This window comes from Cryptomeria japonica, chromosome 7 (genome assembly GCF_030272615.1).
Source record: "Cryptomeria japonica chromosome 7, Sugi_1.0, whole genome shotgun sequence".
Taxonomy (NCBI): domain Eukaryota; kingdom Viridiplantae; phylum Streptophyta; class Pinopsida; order Cupressales; family Cupressaceae; genus Cryptomeria; species Cryptomeria japonica.
The window spans coordinates 493,847,953-493,861,214 of NC_081411.1; the positions used below are offsets into that span (position 1 = coordinate 493,847,953).

General features: G+C 36.3%; 1 protein-coding gene across 1 annotated transcript in view; it reads right to left on the minus strand.

Moving 5' to 3' along the window:
- Nucleotides 1–13,262, minus strand: part of LOC131856828 (uncharacterized) — a 91,781-nt gene that overhangs the window by 33,909 nt on the left and 44,610 nt on the right. The window lies entirely within an intron of this gene.

Sequence of the window (13,262 nt, forward strand, 5' to 3'; positions counted from 1 at the left end):
GATGTGCTGATTCTGATTTCTTCCCACTGAATATTGGCAAATGCTTTCTAATTTATGTGGGTATAAGTTTTGGGTAACCCAGAATACCTTCAAATTTCAGAGCAGCATAGTAGTTCATTTTGAAACTTCTCTTATAACATGGATGTGACATTTCACTAGGCATGGCTATATGTGGAAGTGTACAAGGCTGAAAAACTTCACTACACATTTCTACTTGCTTCCACAAATAATTGTACAACCTTGTGTAGAATAATGAAAAAAAACTCAAGCATATATCATCATTCAGATCTATTCATAACATTGTTTGACACAAAGTTTCTTTAAATTTGCATTCTACAACAGAACATATATGTTGAAAACTACAACAAAATAGATATGTAAATAGACTTATAATTCCTCTTTTTCCCTCTTCACTAGTGTTGTTCACTTAATGGGAAAACTATTTTACTCGTTCAAATTTTCAGAAGAAAATATTTTGCATCGAAACTTTTGAAAGTACCTGGATATTTGCAGATATAAAATTTGTAGATCTGAACATTTATTCACATTTTAGCTTGGTCTTTTACCTCAGAGTTGCCACCTCCTTCATGGAGCAAAATATCTTCAATCTTGAAACTCCAAGCATCTGCTAAATCTTTGTTGTAACTTCACCAAATCTCTTAAAACTTTCACAATAATGCACACTGGTGCAGAGATCTTTCAAAGTCACTACTCACTGTTGTGAGAATTTTTAAAATCATTTATATAACATGAACAGATCTGGACTTACAAAAAGATAAGAGGATAACATATTTTCAACACTTTACTGACTCTTTCCTCAAATGGACATGGCTGGACTAACTGGCTTCAATTTAACAAAAAATTTACATCATTCTCCCCAGTAGAGTTGCCATTTTTGTTGTTCTCAAAAAAGAGAAAACCCAAGTTCACCTGCAATTTACCTATGAAGTAGCCAATTTCAATCAATGAAATACTTCAGGGCTTGGGACAACATAACAAGGATAAAAATCCTTCTACTCTTTAGGCTCTGTGAAACCTAGGTGGGTGTACCTTTGATGCATAAAATTAGACCAATGACACACAAGACAACATCAACATAAGTAGATAGATCTCATTAAAGGTTCAAAAAAAAGGAGGGTATTGTAGATAGGCTAAATCTAGATTGACAACTCAACAAGTTTGAACATGAGATAAGTGGAACCAATTCCACAAAACTGAAAAGAAAGATATTATGATTTAATTCTTTTAAAATGTTGCAAGTAACCTCTAACTGTAATAGATTAGTGCCTCAATCCAGGCATATAGTCAATACAAATAGCTACAAATGAAATCCAAGCTGCAAATCAGATCTACTAAAAATTATCCCTGTATTAATCCCTGACATTAATACATTTCAAACTCAAACATAGGATCATACATATCCAAAATATTAATTCAGAATTCACAATTTCTGCTCATCGAATTTAAATCCTTTCTATAAAGGATACCCAAGAATAGGAATTACACTCTCTCATGGGAGGATAAACCAGAACTCCCTTGAAGACTGGATTTATTGAATTTGAAAAAATGCCTGAAGACAATCCAATGGAACTGCATATATGCCTTACATATATGCGACCTGCAACTAAGAATTTACAGCTAAATGCATCTATTCAATGACAGAAGAATGAGGACATTCAACAATTACAACCTAGAATATTAAATGCATAGGACTGGAACCCCTCTTGGAAATCTCGCTTCGATAATTTCTCAAAAATTGGTACCCTTACAAAAGAGAAAAACTCAAAATATAAAGAAGAGGGAAAAATATCCGATCTCCATCATGAATTGTCGAGTGTCCTCTTTTCCCTAATAGAAAATATTCTTTGTGATTCTCATGGAAAATGCTCTCTAAAACAAAGATAATTGTTACAACTGATTGCACAAATAGACTCCTCGTTTTGTGAGCTTTCTAACGGTATATCACATTTGTATATTCAGGTAAAAATACCTCGTCAACCATTAATCTTTCATGCAGCTAGGTGCAACGAGGCATTTAAATCTCTTCATTTTCACTATAGTCTGAAACTATATATTCAATCTTGATTTAATCCGTTTCTTCTCCGCCACTTGGAACTTCCTGGTTCATCCGTGAATCCACCAGTTCTCACCTCATTTGCCACGTCAGCATCTCCAGACCCACCTTAGGCCTTAGCTCTTCTTTGTCGCTGATCTGTAATGGATATTCATCATACAACTTCCCTTCTACCACGTGTCACCACATGTCACCTTTGGATTGGCACCGGAGTCCCTATCCTACCACCTTAGCATGACCGGACTCACCACCAGAATGAAGCTCTTCTTTGTCGTTGTGTCGCAAGGGATATGCCAACGAGCGGTTTCCCATTGCGACCTAGTGACCACCATTGGGTCTTCTTTGGATCTACTTGCTCATGAGGTCTCTATTTTTTTGGGCGTTAGTATTTTATGCTAGCGATCTGGAGATTGTTAATGAAATTACTTTGGTCGTGAGGTCTTGAGTTGGTTTTTTTCCACTCACCTCTTCTATCAGGCCCACCATGTGTCAACCTCTGGTTCGCCTTTGGATCCAACTGGGCGCCACCTTAACCGCCACGTCACCTTAGGCTGAACCTTCTACTTGGTCACCATGTCCCATTGGTTAACATTTCAGGCACATCACAACCGCGATACAATGACGGTCATTGATAGTCCTGGAATTTTACTTGGGTGCCACTTGTCCACCACCTGTCCCAAAATTTGGACACCTTGAGATGCGCACGCGCGGGGGGTCCACTGGGCCACAAGCCACCTCTTGCCAAAAGCCCTTAAGCTTTGACACTATAGAAGTGTGCATATTTGTATTAAAATATAAAAAATGCCCCTTGCAGAACCAATGTGGGATAAAGGCATTATGCCTTGGTTTTACACATTTGCTTGGATTTTCAAATGCCCATCGCCATGCGAAGGAGGGTGATACACCTACCAAATTGCCTTAGCTCAGAAAATTTTTGATGTCTTTTACTCAGCTACATGACCCAGAATATTTGGCTTACATCTGCTAATTGTATTTGTTAAAAATTTCCCATGCCTCTTCATCGTCCACGTTCCTCTATATAGTAGGGAGGTTTTGGTAAAGGTCGTGGGAATTAGGCTTAAAGCTTGCCATTGGCATTTGCCTAAGAGTTTCAAATGCCGTCACTATTCATAGGCACATGAGGGGAGAATGTTGGCTTCATTTTATCGTTTTTTGAAAATGGGCCTATCAAATTAACTCAAATTTTATGAGTCCCAACAAGCCGTTATAACTAGAGTTAGTACCAAAGAAGCAACACATCAAAGGAATTAGTTTACACCATTGAGATTAAGTGGTATTAATTCTCAAACAACAATATAAATCATAGATTCTACCTCCACTAATGACCAACAAGAAGAAAAATTCTATTCCACATAATATAATGAATGGGAATGGGATTTAGACAAGTCATCTAGTGACTACAAGCTTACAAAAATATTAAGAGAACTAGATGAACCCATTGAAGAAGAGAAATTTAGAAAGTAATTTAGAGTTGTTCAAGCATCATCATCTAATTCTAAATCTCAAGAAAAGATAGTGGAGAACCATGGATAAAAATATTTTGGGATCCCAAACCCTCTACATCTCGAGGTTCTAGGTCAAAACTGCAAAAAGTGAAGATTCTTGTTGCTAAGATTCCTTCTATTGACGTCGATTTGGAATCATTTATAATTGAGGCTAATGAGGAGAGTATTAGTGATGACCTCGATGGTTGCATTTAAATACCTAAAGACTCTTGCATCTTTACCCTCACACCCGCTGAATTTGAACACACCAATGGATTTTCCCTCCATCTTCAACTCATTGACTAGGACCAACAAGTACTTCCACAACTTAACACATTCCAGAATGATGAGGCCTTTATTGACTGTCTTGGTATACAAGATGATCTTCCTCTTGGGGACCACAAAGCAGGATACTTCATATAAATCGATAGTATGACATATTTTGGAGAGGGTTCCAAATCTTCTAGTCACCAAAGTATAAAATATAAAAACAAATCATGGGTCTTATGGTTAAAACCACATTGTGGCACTATCTGACCCCAAAAAAGTAAAAATAAAAGATACATCCAATGGTGAAAACCTTTTTGAGGAACCTAAGGATGGAAGGTTTGACACTCTCCCCATGACATCATATGAATAAAAATCAGCTATGTTGGTCAAAGAGACTATCAAGACAAATATTGGGACACCAGAGGTACTGCACAACATCTTCTTAGCACAGTGTTTGACAAAAATTGAACAACTAAAGTTCATAACATTCTTCACAGAGTGACAAATCAATTTTGCATGGTCATATGAAGATATGCCTAGATTAGATCTCGATTTAGTTATGCATCACTTGACAGTTACTCTAGGTGCTAAATCGGTTAAGCATAAACTCGGTAAGATGCACCCATAGGTGGTATTATTAGTAAAAGTTCAACTCGAGAATTTATTAGATGTTGTCTTCATCAAACCAATTGATTACCTTGAGTGGATTTCTAATCACATACCTGTCAAAAAACCAGGAAACAATATCAAAATATGTATGAACTTTAGAGATATAAATAAAGCTTGTCCCAAAGATGATTTTCCATTGCCAAAAATTCATCTTATTGTTGATCTTACAGCGGGCCATGCAATGCTATCACTTAAGGATGGATTCTTTGGGTATAATCAAATTAAAATAATGCCTAAAGACAACACAAAACAACATTTACATGTCCTTGGGGTATCTTTTGTTGGAATGTCATGCCCTTCATATGAAAGAACATAGGCACAACATATCAAATAGCCATGACAACCATGTTTCACAATCTCATGCATGTTACTGTGGAAGATTATGTTGATGATCTCTTGAGTAAATTTATTACAAGAGAAACACATTTGGATATCCTATCTGTGGTTTTTGATCAATAGGAAAAAACAAAGTCAGATTAAAACCTAAGAAGTGTGTCTTTGGGGCGACCTCTAGGAAACTCCTAGTATACATTATCTCATAATGGAGTATTAAAGTAGATAATGTAGACATATAAAAATGATCATATTCCTAAATGAATATTTAATGTTCATTTTATTCTCATTCCTCTATTTAGTTAAATCTAATTTAATTAAATCACCCACATTCTTCTATTTAATTAAATAAATTATTCAATTTATTTATTTAAATTCACTTAAGCCCTTTACATCATTTAATTGAATAAATCATTTTATTTAATTAAATCCCTTCTCTCTATTTTTTAATTAAATTTACATTTAATTAAATAGTTTACCCCAATTAAATAAATCTAATTTATTTAAAATCCCCAACTTGCAACCAAATTGAAATAAAGCAATTTATTTTAATTAAATCCTATTATCCCTCATCCACTTGCAAAATCCTACATCTCCCACTTGCATCCTAATCCTCTTCCTAAATTCATCTAGAATCCATCTAATCCTAATCAATTAACCTAAACCCATCCATTATCCCCTTTCCCTAAATTTGAGGAGGTCACTTCTCAAATTTGGAATAAAGTCTTCAAAAGGCATTAAAGCCTTTATTCCTTCAACAAGCTAACTTGTTGAATACCCCCAAATTTGGAAAGACTCTTACAAATTTGTCCCCAAAGTCTTCAAACCATTAATGGTTAACTAACCCTTAGTGGCATGGTTAGAGACTGTTTGCCTAACTTAACCCTCATCTAACCCAGGGGTCTCATCAAGCATTCATTGCTTTGACCATGGTTATCCCTTTAACCTTTTCACAAGAGTTTATCCTTTGGGTAAAAACTTTATCCATTGGATAACCCTAACCTAACCTTAACCCTTGCCTTCTAAGGTAACCATGAGGTCTTCTCAAGCATTTAATGCTTCTTATCTCTCCTCTCAAGTAGTCTTATGTTGACAATTGACACCATTTCATTGGTGGAAATTGTAAACATGGATTGATAACTTTCAATCCTGACCCTTGATTAACTCCTCCAATCTTGACCATCCATTGTCCTATTTTCCCTATAAATAGAGCCCTCATTTCTCTATTTTAAGGGATCCAAGCTTTTAGTATCTCATTTATGCTCAATTTTATCAATACATCTAGCCTCTCTTTATAATAGGAATTAATCTAATAAGCATTTTAGAGTATTTCTATTATCATTAGCTTAAATCATTAACTAATAGATCATGTTAGGATAGCATTGTTACTAACCTTGTCATCTTATCATCTAGTTTAACTCATTTGTAGAATCATGCATAAATAGGATGCATTCATGTTAAAATCAATCTAAATCATCCCTCATTCTTACATTCGTCATCCCTAAGTCACTTTGCTTAGTGATCTGAGAGAAAAGACATTGGCTTGAGTGACCTTGTGAGATAGAGAACCATGGAACCTACCTTAGGAAGTTGAGTCATTCTTCATGACTCCATAACTTGCACCAAGAAGTCTTGTGGGTGTGTGGAAAAGCCCTTTTAACATCATTTTTCACATTTTGAGTTTCATCGACTCGCTTTTCCCGCATACATTTCTCGCGCCCACCGTGGGGCTTAACCCCATTAACCAAATCGGTTTTTGAATCTAACCACTTTTGCAGGTACATGGGAAACAAGGATCAACGCGTGGGGAACATCCCTTAGTGCATCTGGTTAACATTCTAGCGCATCCAGTACACTATTCTGTGCGTGGGACTCATTTCCTAGCACGTAGAAAGTATCCCTTAGCGCATAGAATTTTTAACATTTTCCTGTAGGTCTCGGCATGCGATCTTAACAGAGCAGTGCATTTGGAAAACATTACAACACTTTTAGTCTGTCTGATAGCGCATCCCGGTTAACCTGTAGCGCGTACAGTCTTTTCTGTAGCGCATCACAGATAAAAGAAAAAAATTAAATTGTAACCGAGATTAAATTTAGACTTGTAGAAGTCCTCAAAAGCCAAGTTTTTTCTAACTATTTTGATTAATATTTTGCAGGATTTCTGACAGTTTCTTGCAAGTTGGAGCTTAGTTTTATTTTAAGAGTTATAATAGTTTAAATTTTTTTACTAACTTAGCTAAGTTAGTTAAAATTTAAAGTCTTTTAATTCTTGTTTGGATAAAATTGAACTCATCTTTATTTTGGGCAAATAAAAAGAACAATAAAAACATCTTTCTTGCTTTTTTTTAGAAGAAAAATTATCATTTTGGGCTCTAAAAAGAACAAGACAATCTTTCTATTTTGCAAACAAAGAGCTTTAAAAATAACCTCACCATCCTTTGGTGCATAAAAGGATCAATTTCAATTTTTGCAAGGAAAAATAATCACACTTGTTTAAATTTTTATTTCAAGTTAAAGAGGGACGATCTTCCCCTTTTACCGATTTTATTTTGTTGACGCCAAATCGGAGTTTTGCTTTGTTGACCAGGTTCCTTTACTAGATCAGATAATCATTGCATTGAAGGGATAAAATAAACACCATGTTTTTATGGAGCAACATCTCCATATATATTTTACCAAATCATTGCAATAAAAGTTAAAAAGAACACTTGTTTGCTTTGCAGAGAAAGTGGAATGAATATGGTCTCCCCTTAACTGGGTGATCAAAAAGCCAAACCACTCTTACGCTTTAGGTGTTTATTGCATTAAATCCTTTGGAAGGCCTACCTTCCCGAGGGGTTGAAAAACTCTTAAAGCCATTCTTTGGCTGGTGTGAAGGGAACAACCGAAGTGGGAAATGACTTTGACGCCAAGTATTCCAACCCACTATAATCAAAAGTGGAAAGTGATGAAATTCCTTTTCAATGGTTGCGTGTGGCGATTAGCCTTCCCCCACTATCCTAGAGATATGTAAAGCCTTTGTTCTAAGGGTTGGGAAGCCTCCTGAGGGAGTTTATCACTGATGGTCGAACAGGAAGCCTGATTATGAACTTTAGCATAGAAACTTTGAGCCGAGTCAGTATCCAAACATTTGTAATATCATAGTGCAAGGGTGGGGAAGAATCTGTTGCCAAGATCACTCACCATATATCTCCCAAGATAACTAATCAATTGTGAAGCAATTCACTTTGGGTTAATTTATGGCAAAAGACAAAAAAAAAGGGGCACCCCTAGGGGATGACAAGGCTGTTTGAGTTGATGGAGTATCAAGACTAGTGGGCTATGATATTACTTATGACCTTTGAATAAAGAGTTTGACTAAATTCTATGTTGTTGTATCTAAACATGTTAAAACATTGGGGATTTGAACACATCCTTGTAGAACATACACTCATTATTTAGACTAAGCAAAATGGTTGCTTCTTTTTTGTCATGCTTTCATTTATTACTTCAGAAAATCATCCATCATCATTGAAAACAAAATCCAAAAATTGCAGAAAAACCACCAAGTCAAACTATCAGGGTAGTCTAGCATGTAAGAGCAACTTCTTAGCACGTAGAAACTATCCTTTAGCGCACTTGAACTTCACTTTAGCGCATTCATTCTTAACTTTGGCACTTCATCAAAATCCAACACTAGTAGTTTAAACTTAGTACTTTCTGGAAACATTCTAGCGTGTTGAAACAATAGCTTAGAGCGTGGGAATCAAGAATTAACGCATAGAGAACAACAGTTAGTGCATTGGCAGCCCATATTAGTGCATAACCTTTTAGACCAAAACAAATTCAAAACAACCAGTTAGCGCGTCACATAGGGCAGCTTAGCACGTGGAGTCTGTTCTCTAGCACATTGAGGAAATTCAGTAGCACATTGCGTTTCTATCTTAGCACGTAGCAGAAACTAAGAAAACAGGGGGCAAAAAAGAGGCTATTTTTGAGAAATCTGAAAACAATTTAGGAAGTTTTCTTTCCTCAGCTTGAACTTCATCAAACAAAAAATGAAATCAAAGTATCAAAACTACTCCAAAAGCAAGTTCTCTATAGAACAAAGTTGTCAGAATCTGAAAACTAGTCGCAAGATAAAACACATCTCTCCTATCAAATTCAAGAAACATCATCACAAGTATCAACAGGCCCTTCAATCAAATGGATTTCTATCCAAAAACACACTTGTTTTTAAACTCCATGTTGTCAAATCAAGTTTCCATATCGGGAAAGCTCCTATTCCATATCATTTGGCACGCTTTATTGTGAGGGGGAATCTAAACCTTCATTTGATAAAGTAAAACTTGAGTTTCCAAACAAGATAACTAAATCCAAAACAAATCAAAGGAAACCATTGATCGCTTGTGCATGACTAATCCTCATATTCTAAGAAGAAAGAGTATTTATCATAACACTAAGTTAAGGAAACAACAACCCAGTTCTCTGAAACTTGCCAAAAGGAATAAATTTGTATACATCAATCGCCAACTCTTCAAATCTCATCAAAAATTCCTTTGTCATATGCACTTGTATATTCAAGACAAAACAAACAAATTCAACAAGAAACCATTGAGGAGTCGAGCATTCTATCAAAAATCAACATTCAGTCAACACCTAAATCAAGGAGGAAAGATCGATCTGGCCTTATTCCCCAAAGAGTGCATCACTTACAATATACTATAGTTTGAACCACCAACCCCTGAGCAACACATTGAAGAGGAGTTCATTCCCTTTGTCACAGAAAGTTTCTACTAGATGCCCGTTGTTACTCGCTCTCAACGAAACAATCAAAGCAAAATGCAACCAGAGTCCAGCATGGATCGAATATTATCAAATCCTTTCGAGTGTCCAAATCTAGAAGACACCAAAATTTTTGAGGAACTCCTCCAAGAGTGTCAAGAAAGCGCTTCATTTCAAAAACTTGTGGAAAGACTCATGGAGAATGACAAAGAAAAATATCTACTCATGCTCACAAGAAAAGGAGTTAAACTCCTTGAAGAATTTGACACTGACATATTTAGAACAAGATCTCAACATTATGATTATCAAGAATGACAAAGAGAGGAGGAAGCACATGACCCTGAACAAAACATACCGAAGCAAAATCTACCAGAATAGAATTTGCCCGAGAAAAACATCCCTAAGCAAAACATACTCCTACACACACCATTCCAGCTTAGAAACAATGTGAGGGAAGAACTCTTCCCTCGACAGGCAAATGCACCTTTGATTGCTCTCACTAAAAAAATGCAAATGTTGCAAAGACAAATGCAAGACATGCAACAAGGGACAACAGTACGGTACTCCTTGACTAAAATTTCTCCTTATCCTTTTGACAGACGGTTAAACATGGTACCTTTTCCCCCAAACTCAGATATTCCCAAATTTGACAAATATGATGGGAAAAGCGATCCTCGTGATCATGTTCGGGAATTTTGTACCATGAGTCTTGAATTTGCCCATGATGACACCTATTTGATGAGGTTATTCCCAAGAAGCTTGGGAGGACAAATAATGGAATGGTTATCCAAAATCACACCTCCTGTAAGATCATTTGATGAATTAGTCAACAAATTCATAACTCAATATTCCTACAACATTCAACATGCTATCACTATGCTAGATGTCTATAATACCAAGCAGAAAAACAATGAAACATTCATGGTATTCCTTCAATGTTGGCGACGTATGGTTTCCAGATATCCTCAAGATGTGCCCGACAAGGAAAAGATGGAAATTTTCATCGACAACTTGAATAGTGAGATGAGTTACATACTCAAACTTCAATGCATACCATCTTTTTCCAAATTGATTGAAAATGGCATCCAAGTAGAGGAGGCATTTGTCAAGAAAGGAACATTAAAATTCTTCAAAGAAGGAACAAATTCATCCAACTACAAAAACCAAAACAACAACTTAGACAAATCCAGATTCTGGACCAGAAACAAAAACACTAGAAATGAAGGAGGAAACGAATCAAATGATGCAAAATCTAAACAACTAGTACTAGCGTTATCAGGTAATCTTCAAGCTATAAAGAATCCAAAAGGTGCTAACCAAGGCACTAACACTTATGCACCAAATACCAATCAACATCATCTCAATGCAAACAATGCCAACAATACCCAAAGCAATAACACTAATCGAGGACCAAATACAAACTCACGAGGTAACACCAACAACTTTCTAAAATGCATTTACACACCACTAGGGCAATCATTGGAGTCAACATTCAGAGAACTCCTGGCAAACAAAATTATCTCCTTACCAATGATCAACAACTTTGAACCACAAATCAAACCACCCTGGTGGAATGACTCACACTTTTTTGATTTTCATCGCAACAAAGGTCATCAAACAAATGATTGCATGAGACTAAAAAACATTGTTCAAGACATGATTGATAGAGGTGATTTAACAGTCAATGGTCTCAAGACAAACGGTGACCATGGAGCCTTTAAGAATCCTCTTCCAAACTACAACAAGGATAGAGCTTCAACCTCAAATGATACACGTGGATCTCGTATCAATCACATATAAAATAACACCATCAGTCATATATCAGTTGAGGACAATCAAGTAAATCTCATCACAATCAAAGACAAGCGTGAACATGAATCCTTCAATGTAACAACCATAGCTCAAAAATATGTCTTGAAGGGGCATACGTCAACAAAAAACACCATACCCAAAATTTAATATGATCTAGTCAGTCAACTGTGCAAAACTCCTGCTCAAATATCTATACTATAGTTGCTAAAACTTTCGCCAAAACACAAAGACATCTTAGAACAAGCACTATTCGAAACAAATGTACCTCAAGATCTGGATGCTGACAAATTCCAAGTCATGGTGGCTCATATGACAGGGCCTCATAACCATACCTTTTCTGAGCATGATAATATCTCATTAAGCCATCCACACAATACTCCACTCTACATTGAAGTCTTGGTCTATAAGCATCAAGTCAAAAGAGTATTAATAGATGGCGGAGCTAGACTCAATATCTATACCTTGAAGTTTATCCGTGCATTAGGCTTCTCTTAGCAATCTATTAATCCATGCAAAAAGATCACTATAAAAGCATATGATGATGAAGAAAGATCATCCAAAAGAATAGTAATGTTACCAATTCAAGTAGGACCAATACAAAAAGACACTATGTGCCAAGTCTTAGACATAGATCTCACATATAATATCTTATTGGGTCGACCCTGGATACATGAAATGCAAGTAGTACCTTCTACTTATTGTCAGTGTGTTAAGTTCCCCAACAATGGACAAGAGATTTCTATATCAACAGATCATAACCCGTTTCAACATTGTAATGCTATGGGGGCAGCCCAAGACAGCTTGGTTCCACATAATAGAGAAAAAGAGAGTTCCTCAGCACCAACTATTCAACAAGAAAAGTCTAAATCGCTATCTATGGATTTCAAGCAGAAAATGAAAATCAAAGAGAAAGGCATGGGAGAATACTCTTTGGAACCTTTGTGTTTAGCCAACTTACCAGTATCACCTAAATCTCATGGACTACCTACAACATCAACACATCAAGCAACACAACCCATCACCAAGTTTGACGGCAAATTTATCCAACTAGGCACTCTAGCACATGAATCAAAGGAAAGAGACATCCTTAGTTGGCTATACAAGGATGAGGAAGAAGACAGAGCGGCTACTATGGAGGTAGCTATACCAACACACCTGTATGGAAAGGGCTACTTAATCATGCAACAAATGGGATACAATGGCAAAGGACCTATCAACAAGAGTTAGGAAGGCATCACAGAATCATTAGATCCTCCTTCACAATTCAGTAAAGACAAAATAGGATTGGGCTATGAACACTACCACCCAAGATGACACCAAGAAAATACCAAAAACCTCAATGGAAGGCAAAGAAGAAATACAAGGAGAACTCATGGCAGGAAGCACTATTTGAATCAGCAGAGACAATATGTATAGAATGAGAATATCAAGAAAGAAAGCAACATCAAGGGAAGCCCATCAATCAAAATAAGGAACCATCTACTGCCAAAGTACATCATGTTCAAGAGCTAGTATCCGACAAAGAGGAATCATCTCCTAATAACATCATTCCTCCCCAAAGAGAGACAATTTATGAACAAAAGCAAAGAGTGGAAGCAGGATCTGACACAGAATCAGAGAAAACTATTAGACTTGTATCAATCATCAAAGACCTATTTTCACCCTACAACATACCCATCCACAACACTACCATAATCTGGGATAATACCTCTGAGACTAATTCAAATGACTATGAATGGGTTAGCTGTTCTAATGTTACTAAAGATATTGCTGCAAATGACAGTCATACACCCATCTCTCAAGAAGAACACGACACAAAACCTAGACTACTTGAA